The following is a 19,556-nucleotide window of genomic DNA, read 5'->3' as shown; positions in this document are numbered from 1 at the left end:
AAAGCACATTTTTTTTTGACGTTGCTCGTAGAGTGGCCTTATTATTCTCTTACATTTTACAAGGAAAGACAAATCAATGACTATTATTTTCATGAACACAGAAGTGCTTCAAAAAGATTTCTTTTCTGAAATCTGAAATACTGTTTGAAAAAAAAAGTGTGTTTTCTTTGGGTAGCAGTTGTTTCTCCGATGGGTTTTGCTTATATTTTTATGAGTGTCTTGTAGTGGAAACCACACATCTTTATTAAGGCCTATGTTCTGACTCTAGCATATGGACTAACTAGCTTTGTAATTTACACAATGGAAATATATATATATATATATATATACTTTCCTTCAACTTCAAAATTTTAATCTCAAGGTAATGCTTTTATTATGGTTTCTAAGTATGCATTTGAATTGTCTTCTTTTTACTATGTGCAGAATTTTTTTTTCCTGTTTTATACATGCATGTGTTCCATTTAGATTGACTGGTGAACAGTTACATTCATTGCACAGATATAAACAGATTTACCAGTGTTTGCATTGGGAGTTCATCCTGATAGAAACATATGTCCTTGCTCTCGTTCTGCATTTTATTTTATTTTTTTTTTCTTAATTTGGAGTATCATTGCTATACAGTGTTGTGTTAATTTCTGGCTGTATCGCGAAGTGAGGTGAATCAGTCATACATATACATATATCTGCTATTTTTTAGATTCCCTTCCCATTTAGGTCACCACAGAGAACTGAGTAGAGCTCCTTGTGCTGTACAGAAGATAAATTAGTTATCTATTTTATACATAGTAGTGTATACATATCAGTAGACCTTTAATTTTGACAACTATTAACTCTCCCTTTTTTCTGCCTCAAAGAGAATATTAAGGGCTGCTGATCAGAGAAAAGTCATCCAGAAGAGTACAATATCCTGGTGTTAGATATATAACAATGCTTGAATTATAGTTTCTTAAATTCTATAGATATTTAGGAAGGCTTTAAAAACATGATGTATATTACATAAAATGAGATGCATTAAGAACAAATACCAATAAATGTTGTAAAGAGGTCAAACACAACTTAGCCACTGAACAACAGCAACCAATAAATGTATTTAGATGATTCAGAACAGTGAAGAGGATGCTGTTAACGTTAGGTGAAGCTTTATAAACTATGAGGGAAAATAATAATTTATTTATAAGAGAATCACAATACTGGGTATATTTAAATATTGATAAATGAAAAGCAATAATAATAATGGGAGCGTAGACTATAAAGGAAATACCAAAACACTTTCATCACACTAACAAATAAACTGCTTTCTTTTCCCCACATTCTCCTCTGGGCCTAAGGCAGAGCTGTGATCACATCATAATTGTGGGAGGTATAGATGGTAATGCATTATTTTCTTTTTTTGAAGGAAGTGGCAAGGAAGGGAAGGAACGATTTTTAAGATAATTTTTGAATAATCTTAAAACTTTAAAACTTATTTTCTAATTTAAAAAATCAAGCTACATTTTAGCCTGGTAATCCAATAAAAAGAAAATTGCAATGGAAAAGAAGATCACAATTGTTACTGATTATATCATCCCACTGACGTTTATCTAATGCATGTGACCATTGAACTAACTGTAGCCCGAGCCTCACATAAACTTTGTAACTTCACAGTTGAGACTGAGTAAGGAAACATCAATTTAGCTACAGTGATCAGGGGCTTCCCTTGTGGCTCAGTAGGTAAAGAATCTGCCTGCAATGCAGGAGACCTGGGTTCGATCCCTGGGTTGGAAAGATCCCTTGGAGGATGACATGGCAACCCACTCCAGTATTCTTGCCTGGAGAATCCCCATGAAGAGAGGAGCCTGGCAGGCTACAGTCTATGGGGTCACAAAGAGTCAGACTTGACTGGGTGACTAAGCACACACTGATCAGTACTGACTCATGAAATAGCTGAAATGCCCCTACTCGTCATGATTCTGGCTGGTTTTAACTCTGCATAGGAATTAAAAAGATGATTCAGTGATTTGAAATAATAGAAATCCAGCCACATATTCATATTTTGGGATAATGGTAAATCATGTTTTAAAATACAATGTAAGTAATTTTAGTCATCAGTTTCCACTTTTGCGGGGGAGGTCACAGCTTCCAATACAGACTGATATTGTGATTATCAGTCTAGACTCCCAGGAAGATGCTAGCATGAGCTGAAAGTCTAGCCTCCTTATTCAGAAAATGTTAATGCAAGAAGATCTTCTTACTACACATGAACTCCTTAGCATGTACAACCAGACTGGAACTTCTGGTTTTTTCAGAGACTCTATGGAATAGGGGAAGCTCCTCTCCAATATGAAACTGTCGTGGTGGTGGTGGAGATCTTAAAAAGTCAAATCTTACCTAAGCCTTTTAACAGTGAGGATCATTATTCTTCCGCCCTGTCTATCCCAGGAGGCTTTTCAGCTGGAATGGAGCTCTTCAGGAAACTGAGAAAGTAAGAAGCTATAGTGTCCCAGAAGGGTGATATAGGAAAGAATATCAATAAAACCAGAGGAATTGAAGGCTGAAGATTCCATGGGGTTTCAAGAGGCTGTCTTATCAACATGATTAGACATACTAGTATTCATTTTGGTAAAATTTTTATATAATTCTGATACCTTAGTAACTTTTATTTATTTACTTCAGTTTCACAGTAGTGTATAACTTTAAGCATTTAGAAATACTAAACTGGTATTTGAGACTAGCTGGAATTAGGTAGTTTCACAACTTGACTTGGGGGAGGAAACAGCTTTTGGGTATAGATAAATATTAAAAATCTATAATATAAAAGGTGAAGCTGAGAATAAGACTATCTTCTCTCTTTGAGCAAAAAATGCACAAGTATAGAAAGAAAAGAAGAAGGAGATAACACGATTTAAATAAAACCCCAACATTTATGGGCAGTGAAATTGCAACGTGAGAAGGTAGCAAAACACAACCTCAAGGAAACTTTGCTGGATGCAAAATGCTCCAGAAAAACTGATGAAGACACCAGGAGCATGACTTCCTTTTCTGGGAAAGCACTGCGGTGTTCTGGGAAGGAAATTAAAGAACGTTTGGCGTATTCCATCAACATTCCCCGTTTTGGAGAGGTTAGTGAAGGGTGTGTGTGTAGACCATAAAGTGAGTGAGGGGCTTCCCGGGGGTAAGAGTGGATGAGAATCCTCCTGCCAGTGCAGGGGTGCAGCTTCAACCCCTGGTCTGGGAGTGTTCCACATGCCAAGGAGCAACTCAGCCCGTGGGCCACTGCTGGGAGCCACCACGGGAGATCCCACCCATGACAAGGTCATGTGGAAGAGCCATGACGAGCAAGGCGGATCATGGCTTGAGAGATTGCCTGGATCTCCTCAAGCATCTACCCCCAAACCAGAATCTGTCTGTCTTACTATTTTGTGCCTTTCACCAACTCTTCTAAGGCTATCCCCGACCACCTTTCCCTGGAAAAAGTCAACTTAGGGCTTTAGTTAATAAGTCTACTGGGCATGATAGGAGTGTTTCAATTCAAATCCCTCTGATGGCTTTCTAGCTTGCCTGACAGGTTTATCCAGACTCTTGCAGCTACGCATGTGATTGATCACAGTCTCCCTACTGTGAGAGACATGGTAAGCTTAAAACATTCTAAAAATATAGAGCCTTTCAAAGAGTTAAAAGCTATTAGAGTAGTGCTGGTGTAGGATTTCATTGTTGAGCCAGTGCTTGCTGCCAGGTGCCCATATCCCTTACCCACTGTGCGCCTGGGAGCGCATTGGTTAACATAGTGGAAATGTAAGAAAAACAAGCAGCAGCCTTGGAATTAACCACATCAGACCTTTGAGCTAATTGGTTCTTTCTTTGTAGTAACTCACTGCACCTTTGCTCCGTGAGAATGTAACTCTGTTTAGTACTTTCTGAGGCTGGGAGAAATAAAGAAGAAACACTTTAAGGGAAAACAGGTTTTCTGGCTGAGCACCTTTATCACAAAAGGGTCATAAAATGTCCACAGGCCTCCAAGGCCAGAAGATGTTGTACACAACATTGTTTTGGGAAAGGTACGCAGAAAAAATCCTGGTTTTGATAAAGACAAAACAGATGTGATGTTTGGGCTGACTCTGTATGACTTTGCATCTTTCATTTCCCTCTATGTGCAAGTCAAGGTATAAAAGTTCCTTTTGAAAATAAAGTTGTGGGCCTCGCTCACCGAAGCTTGGTGTGGAAAATTCTTCAAGAGATGGGAATACCAAACCACCTGATCTGCCTCTTGAGAAATTTGTATGCAGGTCAGGAAGCAACAGTTAGAACTGGACATGGAACAGCAGACTGGTTCCAAATAGGAAAAGGAGTACGTCAAGGCTGTATATTGTCACCCTATTTATTTAACTTATATGCAGAGTACATCATGAGAAATGCTGGGCTGGAAGAAACACAAGCTGGAATCAAGATTGCCAGAAGAAATATCAATAACCTCAGGTATGCAGATGACACCACCCTTATGGCAGAAAGTGAAGAGGAACTAAAAAGCCTCTTGATGAAGGTGAAAGTGGAGAGTGAAAAAGTTGGCTTAAAGCTCAACATTCAGAAAACGAAGATCATGGCATCCGGTCCCATCACTTCATGGCAAATAGATGGGGAAACAGTGGAAACAGTGTCAGACTTTATTTTTCTGGGCTCCAAAATCACTGCAGATGGTGACTGCAGCCATGAAATTAAAAGACACTTACTCCTTGGAAGGAAAGTTATGACCTACCTAGATAGCATATTCAAAAGCAGAGACATTACTTTGCCAACAAAGGTTCTTCTAGTCAAGGCTGTGGTTTTTCCAGTGGTCATGTATGGATGTGAGAGTTGGACTGTGAAGAAGGCTGAGCACCGAAGAATTGATGCTTTTGAACTGTGGTGTTGGAGAAGACTCTTGAGAGTCCCTTGGACTGCAAGGAGATCCAACCAGTCCATTCTGAAGGAGATCAGCCCTGGGATTTCTTTGGAAGGAAAGCTGAAACTCCAGTACTTTGGCCACCTCATGCGAAGAGTTGACTCATTGGGAAAGACTCTGATGCTGGAAGCGATTGGGGGCAAGAGGAGAAGGGGACGACAGAGGATGAGATGGCTGGATGGTGCCACTGACTCGATGGACATGAATCTGAGTGAACTCCGGGAGTTGGTGATGGACAGGGAGGCCTGGCGTGCTGCGATTCATGGGGTCGCAAAGAGTCAGACACGACTGAGCAACTGATTTAATCTGATCTGATCTGATCTCTTTTCTTCCTTCCCTCACTATGGATAAATAGCATTTAATGGTTCAAATGGAGGTCAAGGATAAAGCATACCATCATTTCTTCCATTTTTCTTTAATCCAGGTTCTTAAAGGTAGCAGGGATTTACTCCTACTTGTGACAATACTGTCTAGGCTAGGAGACTTAGGTCTAACGAGAAGAGGACACCACTGAGAAGATGCTCCTTCGGGGCCACTTCCATGGAGGAGGAGCCAAAGCACAAAGAAATTACTCTGTCCTCACCAAAAATGACTTTAGTCCATGGAATTTTGTTTTTAACTAACATCAATATTTTCAGATATCATTATCATGTGCATTAAAGAGAAACATCAATGCAAAACTTTTAAAGTAAATAGAATTGTTCAGGGTTGTAGTCAGTTGCCATGTGAATGTACAAACATCAAGCTTTAAAAAATGTATCATTAATAATTGTTTTGAAATAAGATTGAACTAGATGCATAGCAGTAATGATCATGGTATGGTAGGGAATATTTTTTGAAACATACAAGGGATTTACATGACAAGAAGACACATAGTATTCTAGTAAGGAAGAAGAAAGGAGGGGCAAATGTAGCAGCATGCAATATAACTGATGGTTAAAAATCGGATATTCTAAAAATATACAATCCCTGAATTAAAATTTGATACAATTTGAAAAATAATTCAGCATTTTTGAACTTGGAAAAATTATTCCAGACATTCTTTACAAAAAGAAATGTGAAAATACCTAGGATGTTTAAGAAAAAGATTGAGAAGATATTCAATTTTAAATTGATTAAGCACTATATGATTTAACAAAAATCAGTAAAATGCAAAAATAGACTCATCAGTGAAACCAAAGATGAATGTCTAGAAAGACATAGACATATTTTAAAACAGTGCGATAAGGAAATTTTATCAATAAATGTTACATAGACAGGAGATTTTTTCATTTGAAAATAGAAAGTTAGATACCAACCTCATATATCACATGAAATATTTCCAGATTTATTGAAATCATAAATTTAAAAAATTATAATTTTGTTTTAAAAAAGAGTTTCCATAGGATATAAAATTCAGAAATAAGAGAAAATCTTTGTTACCTTCATGCTTAAACATCTCCATTCTCAGCTTTACCACTCAAAGAGAAAAATAACTTTTCTATGGGGAAAACAAAACAAAACAAAACAACAAAATCTGAAGGAAACAGGGTCACATCTCTAATATGCAAATATTTATTAAAATGAAAAAAAAAAGATATCCAACCTTAATAAAAAATGTAGTGAAACAAAATATCATCTTATTATAGCATATAGAAAATGATTTAAAACTTTGACTGAATTGTATTTCTGTCCAACAGAACTTTTTGTGATGATGGAAATTTTCTGTATCTTTAGTATCAAATATGATATGTATTAGCCATATGTGATTATTGAGTATCTGCCATATGTCTAGTGTGACTGAGAAAATGAATTTTAATTTTATTTATTCAATTAATTAAATTATAATTTTTAATAATTTCTGATCATTAGTTGCTGGACAGTGAAGTTATAGAGTTTTAACTGAAATATATGTTTTTCCCCATATCATAAGTAAAATAGCTATACATCATAATTTTTCAAGAAATCTGGGCTTATGCACCAAATTTCCTAAATATTTTATCTCTGACATAATAATTCCATTCTCTCTGACCCAAAAATTTCACACTGAACTTTTTACTGTGAGAGAACAGAATCGTGAGTGCAGACAGTGCTTATGCTGTGCTGTGCTAAGTCCTGTCTGACCCTTTTCAACCCCTTGGATTGCAGCCCGCCAGGCTCCTCTGTCCATGGGGATTCTCCAGGGAAGAATATTGGAGTGGGTTACCATGTCCTCCTCGAGTTGATCTTCCCAACCCAGGGACTGAACCTAGGTTTCCTGCATTGCAGATGGATTCTTTACCATCTGAGACAACAGGGAAGCCCAAGAATCTGGAGTGGGTAGCCTATCCCTTCTCCAGGGGAACTTCCCAACTCAGGAATCAAACCCGGGTCACCTGCATTGCAGGCAGATTTTTTACCAGCTGAAATACCAGGGAAGCCCAAAAATGTGTATACAAGAGTGTTTATTGAATTGGAAAATGTAGACCGTATAAATACCTGAAAGTAGAGAAAAATTTAATTAGATTTGATGCAATAAGTCACCACAGCCTCCGCATAGCGGAACTACCATGCTGCTTCACTTCTGTGCTCAGTATCCTCCTGAGTTTCAGGTACAGTACAACGCAACAGCTAAGAAGCAGTATGATCAGTGCCTGGGAAAGTCACATTATCCTTTGTCTTGTTTCTGGGGCCATTCTGCCGTTAGTTACTCCTCAGCAAATTTTGATTCTGTAGATCCTATCTACAGAAGTGGTCCCTTCACTTCATGGCAAATAGAAGGGGAAACAATGGAAACAGTGAGAGACTTTATTTTCGGGGTTCCAAAATCATTGCAGATGGTCACTGCAGCCATAAAATTAAAAGGCGCTTGCTCCTTGGAAGAAAAGTTATGACCAACCTAGACAGGATATTAAAAAGCAGAGACATAACCTTGCCAACAAAGGTCCATGTGGTCAAAGCTATGGTTTTTCCAGTAGTCATGTATGGGTTTGAGAGTTGGAGTATAAATAAAGCTGAGTGCTGAAGAATTAATGCTTTTGAACTGTGGTGTTGGCGAAGACTCTTGAGAGTCCCTTGGACTGCAAGGAGATCCAACCAGTCCATCTTAAAGGAGATCAGTCCTGAAAATTCACTGGATGGACTGATGCTGAAGCTGAAGCTCCAAAGCTTTGGCCACCTGATGCAAAAAACTGACTTATTTGAAAAAACCCAGATGCTGGGAAAGATTGAAGGCAGGAGGAGAAAGGGGTGACAGAGGATGAGATGGTTGGATGGCATCACTGACTCAATGGACGTGAATTTGAATAACCTCAGGGAGTTAGTGATAGACACAGAAGCCTGGCATGCTGTAGTCCACGGGATTGCAGAACTGGACATGACTGAGCAACTGAATTGAACTGATAGTTCATCATCCTTTATTCTCATATGCATTTACAGCTAACTGCAACTCTTAAGCATGAAAGAGGTGAAGTTTTGAATTTTATATATGCCATAGTAATAAATTGAAATTTCTTCTCTTTTCCACTTCCATTTAACTATAAACTCACTAAGAGGTGGAAACGTTTCTTAGCCAATAGTATTTCCCAGTATTATGAAGCACACTAATCAATACAATACATATTTTGAATCAATTAACTGAATGACTTCCAATCCTTTAAGAGACCTGCTCATTGCAATGGGGTAAATTTGCGAAAGTCTAACTGTTGCTGTTCAGTTGCTAAGTCATGTCTGACTCTTGGAGACCCCATGGACTGGAGCAGGCCAGGCTCTTCTGTTTCTGCTATTTCCTAGGGTTTGCTCAAATTCATGTCCATTGTGTCGATGATGCTATCAAACATCTCATCCTCTGCCACTCTTTCCCCCTTTTGTCTTCAGTCTTTCCCAGTATCAGTCTTTTCCAACGAGTTGGCTCTTTGCATCAGGTGGCCAAAATATTGGAGCCTCAGCTTCAGCCACAGTCATTCCAATGAGTATTCAGGACTGATTTCCTTGAAGATTGACTGGTTTGATATCCTTGCTGTCTGAGGGAATCTCAAGAGTCTTCTCCAGCACCATAATTTGAAAGCATCAATTCTTCAGCACTCAGTCTTCTTTATGGTTCAACTCTCACATTTATACATGACCACTGGAAAAACCCTAGCTTTGACTATATGGACCTTTGTCAGCAAAGTGATATGTCTGCTTTCTAATACACTGTCTATGTTTATCACAGCTTTCCTTCCAAGGACCAAGTGTCTTTTACCTTACTGGATGATTTTGGAGCCCAAGAAAATAAAATCTGTCACTGCTTTCACTGTTTCCCTTCTATTTGCTGTCAAGTAATGGGACCAGATGCCATGATATTAGTCTTTCTAAAGTTGCATTTCAAGCCAGGTTTTTAACTCTCCTCTTTCATCCTCTTAAAGAATCTCTTTAGTTCCTCTTTATTTTCTGCCACTAAAGTGGTATCATCTGCATATCTGTTATGAACCTCCATCCATTGTTCTACAGATACTCTATCAGATCTACCCCTTGAATCTATTCCTCACATCCACTGTATAATCATAAAGAGTTCGATTTAGGTCAAGATCATACCTGAATGGCCTAGGAGCTCATGATCTGAGCCACAGTCAATGCCAGAGCTTACTTTTGCTGACTGTATAGAGCTTCTCCATCTTTGACTGCAAAGTATATAATCTATTTGATTTTGATGTTGACCTTCTAGTGATGTCCATGTGTAGAGTCATCTCTTGGGTTGTTGGGAAAGGATATTTGCTATGACCAGTGTGCTTTGTTGACAAAACTCTGTTAGCCTTTGCTCTTCTTCAGTTTGTACTCTGGAGTCAGACTTTCCTGTTACTTCCGGGCATCTTTTGACTCCCTCCTTTTACATTCTGATCCCCTATGACGGAAAGGACAGCTTTTGGGGGTGTGAGTTCTAGAAGATATTGTAGGCGTTCATGGAACAGGTCAGTTTCAGCTCCTTTGGCGTCAGTGGCTGAAGCATAGACTTGAATTACTTTGATGCTGAATGGTTTGCTTTGGTAATGGACAGGAATCATTCTATCTTTTTTGAGATTGCACCCAAGTACTGCACATCAGACTCTTTTGTTGACTATGAGGACTGCTCCATTTCTTCTAAGGGATTCTTGCCCACAGTAGTAGACAAATGGTGATCTGAATTAAATTCTCCCATTCCTGTCTATTTTAGTTCTCTGATCCCTAAAATGTGGATGGTCATTCTTGCTATCTCTTGCTTGACCACGTCTAATTTACCTGGAATCATGGTTCCAACGTTCCAAGTTCCTATGCAACATTGTTCTTTGTAGCATTGGACTTTACTTTCACCACCAGACACACCCACAGCTGAGTGTGGTTTCTACTTTGACCCGGATATGTCACTTCTGCTGGAGCCAATAATAACTGCCCTCTGCTTTTTCCCAGTAGCATATTGACCACCTTCTGACTGGGGGGCTCATCTTCTAGTGTCATATTTTTGCCTTTCATTCTAGCCATGGGGAGAAGGCAATGGCAACCCACTCCAGTACTCTTGCCTGGAAAATCTCATGGGCAGAGGAGCCTGGTGGGCTGCAGTCCACGGGGTCCTTAAGAGTCAGACACGACTGAGCAGCTTCACTTTCACATTTCACTTTCCTGTATTGGAGAAGGAAATGGCAACCCACTCCAGTGTTCTTACCTGGAGAATCTCAGGGACGGGGGAGCCTGGTGGGCTGCCATCTCTGGGGTCGCACAGAGTCAGACACGACTGAAGTGACTTAGCAGCAGGAGCAGCAGCTGCAACAGCAGCTAGCCATGCAGTTCTCCAGGGAAGAATACGCCTTCATGGACCACAGCCTTGTGGTAGCACAAGGGCTTGTGTAACTCAATGAAGCTACCAGCAATGCTGTGTGGGAGCACCCAAGACAGTCGGCTCACAGTGAAGAGTTCTGACAAAAAAAAGGTCCACTGGAGAAGGAAATGGCAGCAACTCCATTATTCTTGCCTGGAGAACCCCATGCACAGTATAAGTCTAATTAATTCCTCAAAATGTATCGGCTATAGATGAGTAATAAATTCATTTTTATGGATTAAGTTAATGATCAATTCTGAATATTGGTCTGTGTATTTATCTTCTACTCTGCTTGGCATTTTTTTTTATCATTGGAATGATGATTATAAGTACATAAATTATTCAAAGTAAATAATAAGACAAAGATTATAAAGACTTCATTAATTACAAAGCTAGATAAGCTATCTTGAAGATTTACCAGCGATCATTTGTACAGTTTTATTGGTGAAACCATAATTCACTTTATCAGATTTTATTATTTGATATTTAACCAATAGATTTCACATTATTGAAACAACTGATGTATCTCTTACTAGTACAATGTTTCCCCCTTCCTTTAGAAATATTTTTTGAAAGCTAGTTTAACTTCAAATTAAATAATATTTTTCTTTATTTTGTCATCTACCGATAGTTTAATAATACTGACGTCACATTTGTAAATTACAGAAATCATCAGAAACATATGCCATGTTTCCCAGGGAAAAATATGAATTAAACAAACCCAAATTAATATGTAAGAAAAATGGAAAAGAGACCAGTTGAATCAGTTTAGGACAGTTGCCACAGAACATAGAACAGAGAAAGCCCTTTCAAAGCAATATTTAGATGATTTATTTCATCTCCTCTTTATACATTTTTCAAACAACAGATGAATTAGGACTAGCTGTGTCCCCATGCAGTAGTGTTTTATAAAGGTATGTGATGCTCATTTTGGCTCAGCACAGCTGAGCCCTGTCTCTTTCACATGCCAGGGGGTCTTAAAAGTGACTTTTAAAATTGGCTTTTAAGTTGTCCTGTTCTTACCTGTTGCTGGAATCTGAAGTTATGAAAGGAAAAGAATATCATCCCTTTGAAATTGAGTCCTGCTCTTTTACTCACTGTCTGAAGACATGTGGTTATCAGAAAGGTAGAGTTTTGGAGGTCTTGCTTTTTTTTTTTTTTTAAGTTTAAAATATTAACTCTTAAAAAACCAGTATCACCACTTCACATAAATGAGGCTGCTATAAGTATATGACTTTTCCCTCTAACTATACATTTTACAAATAGCTTTTATAATTCTGTTAAAAACCTTGGAAGATGATGGTGGTCTTTTATATTCTGTAACCAAGATGCATCATATGTGTATTTTTCATTACAACAAAATCTAATCTATTCTAAATAAGTATCCTAGGTTCTACTTTTGGAAATGTTTAGTTGTTCAAAAACCTTTTTTACTTTAGATTTTCAGAATTTAAAATGGCTGATCAAATTAGAAGGATAATGTGTAACTACAGTTCAAAAGTACCCTTAAAAAATTACATGACATATGTTTGTTGACATATGTTGATTTTGGAAGGAAAATGCAATCATTGAATAGGAATATTCAATTTTTCATAACTCAGGAAAGTAAAATATTTAAAATATTACTTTCTATTATACTTACAAGTTTTCTCTAATCACTTTATGTTTTTTAAGTTTTTAAAACCAACTCATTCTATGTTTGCTAATTTCTCTTTGGCAGATAATTCTAATTTTCTCAAAACATTTTTGTGTCATTTTTTGAAATAAAACCTTCTGGGGTGAACTATCAATTGGTTGTGAGAATGTTAATGTTCTGTAATTTTGCTACTTATTTGTATCATGATTTTGAGAAATTAAGAAATGACAGAGTATGCCTATGTTTATGTCACTCAATGAGAATTTTTTTTGCCCATTTTTGAGATTTTAAAATAAATCTGCTAAGGACAAATGACATTTTGCATTTTAGTGGGATTACTAAAATAAATACTTCAATCTGCGATTTATACTTAGGTGAAAGTCACCCAGTCATGTCTGACTCTTTTTTGATTCCATGAACTGTAGCCCACCAGGCATTCATGGGATTTCGTGGGCAAGAATCCTGGAGTGGGTTACCACTTCCTTCTCCAGGGCATCTTTCGAGCCCAGGATCAAACCTGTGTCTCCTGCATTGAGAGGTGGATTCTTTACCACTGAGGCAGCAGGGAAGCCCATGGCCTTGGCACACTAATGCAACTATTAGCATTTTATAATAAAATACCCACGTGTATGCATTCACACACATACACACAGATTCACTCACTTAAAAGAAAGCTGAAAACTAGGACGGAAAGATTACCTATTACCAGACTCTGAGGACATTTCCCATTTAGAAGTACTTGCCCAGCTATAATTAGACTCTACATAAAGACACAAGGATTATTGAAAGGTAATTTCATATTTTCCCCACTCTCTTTTATGAAACTCAATGTTTTACTATCTATACAAACATAGATACTTTAGCTACATTCTATGTTAAATGCACCCTTAACACATATTAAACTGCTTTACACATACATACCCAGAGTTCATTGCTAAACTTATTTTATTTCACTCTTGTTATGCTGTTGCTTAGATTAAAAAAATAATAATTATTTTTAATTGGAGGATAATTGCTTTACCGTGTTGTGCTGGTTTCTGCCATACATCAACATCAATCAGCCATAGGTGGCTTAGATTGTTTTAAATGTTGTTACTTAGCAATATCCGTTAGTATATACATTGCTGCAGACACAGCCTGCAGCGACGCAGTAGATTATATCCTTACATGACTCCCTCCTCTTGAGTGTGGGTGACAGCTGTGACTTGCTTTCGATAGAAGATGTGTTTACAATCAATAGAATATGGCAGAAGCAGTGGGATGCCAGTTTTTTGATTAGGTTACTGCATATGGCAGAGTCTCACTATCTTAATTGTTACGTTATATAAGACTTTGTTCTAGCTGACCAAACGGACAGAAGTTCTTCTGCTAACCCTGAAGGAAATGAGATTCAAAGCGGATTCTTCCCCAATCAGCCCTCCAGAGGAAAACGCAACCTGCCTGGCACTCTGACTGCAGCTACATGACCAAGAGGACTCAGCTGCACCCTACCCGTTCTTGACCCATGCAGCCACGGGATGATATATTTGGATTTTATGAAATTGCTAATTTTTTGGTGTTTTTTTTTATGTAGCAATAGAGAAATAACAAAGATATCTGCACATCCTACTCATTTTGGGTATAAACGTAGATAAATTTTTCCAGATAGCTTTGAGAATTACTTTGCTAGATTCCCATAAATCTTTGATGTTTTGATTGGGATCATATTAAAACTATGAACTATTTTATTAGCAAATGTGCATTTTCGCATACATTTTTTTAAAGCCCCAAATTATGTTCTCTTGATTCTTGTACTCTTAAAAAAATTGTGGTAAATACACAGTGCACAAAACTGACCATCTTAAACAGTTTCAAGTACACACTTCAGTAGTTAAATACAGTCACCGGTTGTGCAACCATCGCCACCGTCCATCTCCAGAGCTCTTTTCATCCGAGGCTCTATGCCTGTTAAACATAACCTCCCATCATCACAGTCGTCTCTGCCCTAGCTTCTGGAAATCACCATTCTTCTGTCTGCCTTTAGGGTTCTGACTGCACTGTGTACCCCGAACAGCATTCATCTTTTTGGAACTGGCTTGTTTCAGTCAGAATAATTCCTTAGTGTCCATCCACGCTGGAGCCTGTTACAATTGTCTTCTTTTTTACGACTAAATAACACCCCATCGGCTACGGATGCCACAGTTTTCTTGTCCATTCTTTACGGATGCCGCGTTTTTCTTGTCCATGTATTACTTGATGGGCACGTGGGTTGTTTCCACATTTTAGCTACTGTGAACAGTGCTGCTCTGAACGTGGGTGTGCTCAAATGCAGGTTTGTGTCCCTGCTCTCGATTTTGTGTGTGTATATGCAGCATTGACATTGTGAGGCTAATTGGTAATTCCGTTTTTAATTTTTTGAGAAGCTATCATACTGTTTTCCAGAGTGGCTCTCCTGTTTTACATTCCTCTCAGCAATGCACAAGGGTTCTAATTTCTCTACAACCTTGGTAACATTTGTTCTTTCTGTTTTTTTGATAGTGTCCATCTTAATGTTTGTCTAGAAGTAACTTTTTTTGAGATAAAAAATTTAATTTATCATTGATCCAGATGATTATGTTTCTACATTAATACATTGATATTATTTATATTAATAAATGAAATTTGCTGTGTTAAACCAGCATTATATTCCTACACAATGACTATAAAATGTCATATTACAATATGACAATCCATGTTATAACTCATGAAATATAATGTCAAAATAATTCATGTATTAATTCATATATTATTTTCATTTATTTTGAAAATAGCGTTGGTAAAACTATCATATTTTATTCTTGGTCAGTTTATGTGTCTCCTGAATTTAATTTATTAACATAGAAAAAAAATTAATTTTATTTTTAATCATTGTCTTCTGAATAAATTTTATTAATTACTTTTCATAGAAAAATGTGATTAACAGGGAGGGTCAATTATATTAGACTAGATATTTCAATCTTTTATCTCATTTTAAATCTCCACACCAGAGAATATACTGCCCTCTTCATTTTTAATTCATATATTTTGATCTTCTTTCTTTTTTTCTTTGAATATATTTTCTTGGATCTCTCTCTCTTTCTGTGTATTTTTGTGTGTATGTGTCTTTAAGAACCAGATTTTGAACAAATTTTTAATGCTTTTTCTTGCTTTCCTCTTTTCTAATTAATTTCTATATAGATTCTTGTTTACTTGCTTTTCCATCATAGTTTTCTTGTAGTCAAAGCACAATTTCTTTTCATTTTTTCCTGTTAGCAATGACAATGTCAAAGCAGGAATTTCTCCTTTGAACATAGCTTTAATTATATACCATAAGCTACTACTACGTGTATGCCACTGGATGAGGCTTAATGAGTAAATGAGTAATTTTGTTTCTATTTAACATAAGGAATGCTTATTTTCTGGAATTCTTTAAATTGTAATACAGTTGATTTACAATGTTCTGTTAGTTTCTGATGTATAGCAGAATGATCCCGTGATTTTCCATGTTCTTTTCTCTTACAGTTTATTGCAGGGTATTGCGTGTAGCTCCCTGTGCTATCTGGCAGGGTGTTGTTTATTTTGTATATGGTAGTATGCATCTGCCAGCCTCAGCCTCCTAATTTACTCCTCCCCCATCTCCTTTCCCTTTTGGTAACCATGAATTTACTTTCTGTGTCTGTGAGTCTGCTTCTGTTTCATAAATCATTTTGTGTCATATTTTGGATTCCACATATAAGTGATATCTATGGTATTTATCTTTCTTTTTCTGACTTTCTTCACTTAGTATTATAAACTGTAGGTCCAATTATTACATTGATTAAAGAAAGGTACTGAATTTTAAGGTAGCTTTCATTAATTTGATGTTTTATTGCATTTTATTTTAAACATATAGCTTTATTTATTGTGATTGATGAGCTGTAATTGACAGTGCTAATTAGTATGTGCATAAATAGATTTCTTTTAATTGTTATATTTTGGAGTGTGATGAACTATTTATATCTGCCTATAAAAATAATGTTTTTACAGAGGCATATTTTCATTTGGATTTTAAATAGACATATATTTCCAGTTGCCTGATACTCTGGCATATTATATTTTGAGTCTACATTATTTTTTTCATTCAAATGAATTTTACTTAGTAATTTCATTTTTGTGTTGTTGTAATTATTGTTTGATTTCTTTGTGAATGGCTAGAAGTAACACTTTATATAATAAATTACAGTTTTTATTGATTTTATTCATTCTTCTATATTTGCTCTGATATCCTATCTTACTGTTTCCATTAAATATGGATTGCTTGAAAAGTCTCATTTCTCAGATTGGTAAACCAGCTGATTCAGACAAACCTCCTGCTGAAATTAAAGAAAGCTATGTTTAAAAAAAGTAAATATGATTGAAGACGTAAGTCACTGAGGAAATGAATCACTATAAGCACAGAGAGAAAAGAACAATCCAGAATATAATATTTATTTTCCTTGTAGGCATTTGCTAATTCCAAAAGATATGGCTGGCAGCTCAAAAGCTGAGTAGTAGTTTTGACTAACACAGGCACTGAGAGGGAGGAATTTGGATGTAGGGTCAGATAAGGAGGAAAATCCTGGTAAAACAACAAAGTTTTGTGTGGCTGGCATAAAGAACCACCCAAGTGAGAGTGAACCAGAATAGATCATCTCTCGCAGGCACAGAAACAGCTTTTTAATCTCATCCCTTGATTGAATTAAATATTCTGGGATTGCTAGAGTTTCCAGCACTGAAATAGTCTCTCAAATTTGACACTGTTACCTATATTTGAACAGCAGATACACTATGATGTAGAATTCCAACTTAAAGTTTTCCTAACATAGAGAGAGCAAATGAGAAGTCTACTCATACAGTATTATTTGTAATAGCCCTTGGGGGCCGGGGCAGGGTGGGGTGGGGTGGGAATCCATGTCTTTGAAGAGTGTAGTGGGTTAATAAATTTGGCATATTCATTCAAAGGGACAATACACAAAAAGGGAAACACATTAGGAAGTGATACTGATCAAAGAAGGACTATCAGGAAAGCATATTGTACAAGTCCATCAAAAGCAAGATCCAGTGCAGACTCTAAGCTGTATTGTCAGAAGCTGGGACAGCAGTTCTATATGGAGAGTAAGAGAATCGTGAGTAGGAATGGATAGCAAGCAGGCTTCTGAGCTACTGAAAATCTTTGTTTTTTTTGAGTTGGGTGGTGGTTGAATGGATGTTTGCTTGGGATCATTTATTGAGTTATACTTTAGTATTCTGTGCCTTTACTATGTGTATATTATGCTCTACAGTGAGATCAGGTAGGATCAGTCGCTCAGTCGTGTCCGACTCTTTGCGACCCCATGAATCACAGCACGCCAGGCCTCCCTTCCCTGTCCATCACCAACTCCCGGAGTTCACCCAGATTCACGTCTATCGAGTCAGTGATGCCATCCAGCCATCTCATCCTCTGTCATCCCCTTCTCCTCTTGCCCCCAATCCCTCCCAGCATCAGAGTCTTTTCCAATGAGTCAACTCTTCGCATGAGGTGGCCAAAGTACCGGTGTTTCAGCTTTAGCATCATTCCTTCCAAAGAAATCCCAGGGCTGATCTCCTTCAGAATGGACTGGTTGGATCTCCTTGCAGTCCAAGGGACTCTCAAGAGTCTTCTCCAACACCACAGTTCAAAAGCATCAATTCTTCAGCACTCAGCTTTATTTATACTCCAACTCTCAAACCCATACATGACTACTGGAAAAACCATAGCTTTGACCAGATGGACCTTTGTTGGCAAGGTAATGTCTCTGCTTTTGAATATGCTATCTAGGTTGGTCATAACTTTCCTTCCAAGGAGTAAGCGTCCTTGAATTTCATGGGTGCAGTCACCATCTGCAGTGATTTTTGAGCCCAGAAAAATAAAGTCTGACACTGTTTCCACTGTTTCCCCATCTATTTCCCATGAAGTGGTGGGACCGGATGCCATGATCTTCGTTTTCTGAATGTTGAGCTTCAGGCCAACTTTTTCACTCTCCTCTTTCACTTTCATCAACAGGCTTTTTAGTTCCTCTTCAGTTTCTGCCATAAGGGTGGTGTCATCTGCATATCTGAGGTTATTGATATTTCTCCCGGCAATCTTGATTCCAGCTTGTGTTTCTTCCAGTCCATCGATTCTCATGATGTACTCTACAGTGAAAAAGTAATAGTAAAATTACTGAATGATATGGTATTTTTATAGGTTAAATTTTACTGTTAGTTGAAATATTTTACCCATTCTACAAATGAGGAAGCTGGAATTAAAAAATATTAAAGTTTTTGTTCTGGTGGTCAATATGAAGTAGCTGATATTAAGTTTAAATATGTTGCTGCTGCTGCTAAGTCACTTCAGTCTTGTCCAACTCTGTGCAACCTCATAGATGGCAGCCCACCAGGCTCCCTCGTCCCTGAGATTCTCCAGGCAAGAATACTGGAGTGGGTTGCCATTTCCTTCTCCAATGCATGAAAGTGAAAAGCGAAAGTGAAGCCACTCAGTGGTGTCTGACTCCTAGCGACCCCATGGACTGCAGCCTACCAGGCTCCTCCGTCCATGGATTTTCCAAGCAAGAGTACTGGAGTGGGGTGCCATTGCCTTCTCCGTTAAATATGTTAATATCATTTAAAACTTAAGGTTGCAGTATAGCTTTCTATACTGCAAAAAAAAAAAAAAAAAAAGACCAAACACACACACACACAAACTTTCAATAATCACAACTAAATTCTAATCCTTAAAGTTAAGGACTAGAGTATAAGTACGAGCTGTAAGTATAGGAATATGTAATATTTTTTCTAACCCATTTCCCTCTTTTATAATACTTATATACAAGCAAATATGGATTTTTTTTAACCTTAATATGGGCCACATGTCTTTTTAACTCTAAAATCAGAGAGGGCATAAATAGACAGTATAGAAATATTGCCTCATCTAACTATAAATTAGTACGTGTTCCTTATGGAATTTCTCTAAATCTGGGGGAGGCTTATTCTATCATTGGACAGGTCTGTCTCTAGAACCATAATTCCATTGTTTGACATTTAACTGCAAGCATTTCAGATACATATCAATTGGGATTGACCTTCAGCAAATTATATAACCTCACTGTGCTTCAGTGTCTTCATCTGCAAAATCAAGGCAATAGTCACACCTACTTCATAAAGTTGTAAGTAGATTTAAAGAATTTTTTATGCAATGTATCTAG

The sequence above is a fragment of the Bos mutus genome, chromosome 14 (assembly GCF_027580195.1).
Source record: "Bos mutus isolate GX-2022 chromosome 14, NWIPB_WYAK_1.1, whole genome shotgun sequence".
NCBI lineage: Eukaryota > Metazoa > Chordata > Mammalia > Artiodactyla > Bovidae > Bos > Bos mutus.
Note: the sequence above shows the minus strand (reverse complement) of the source record.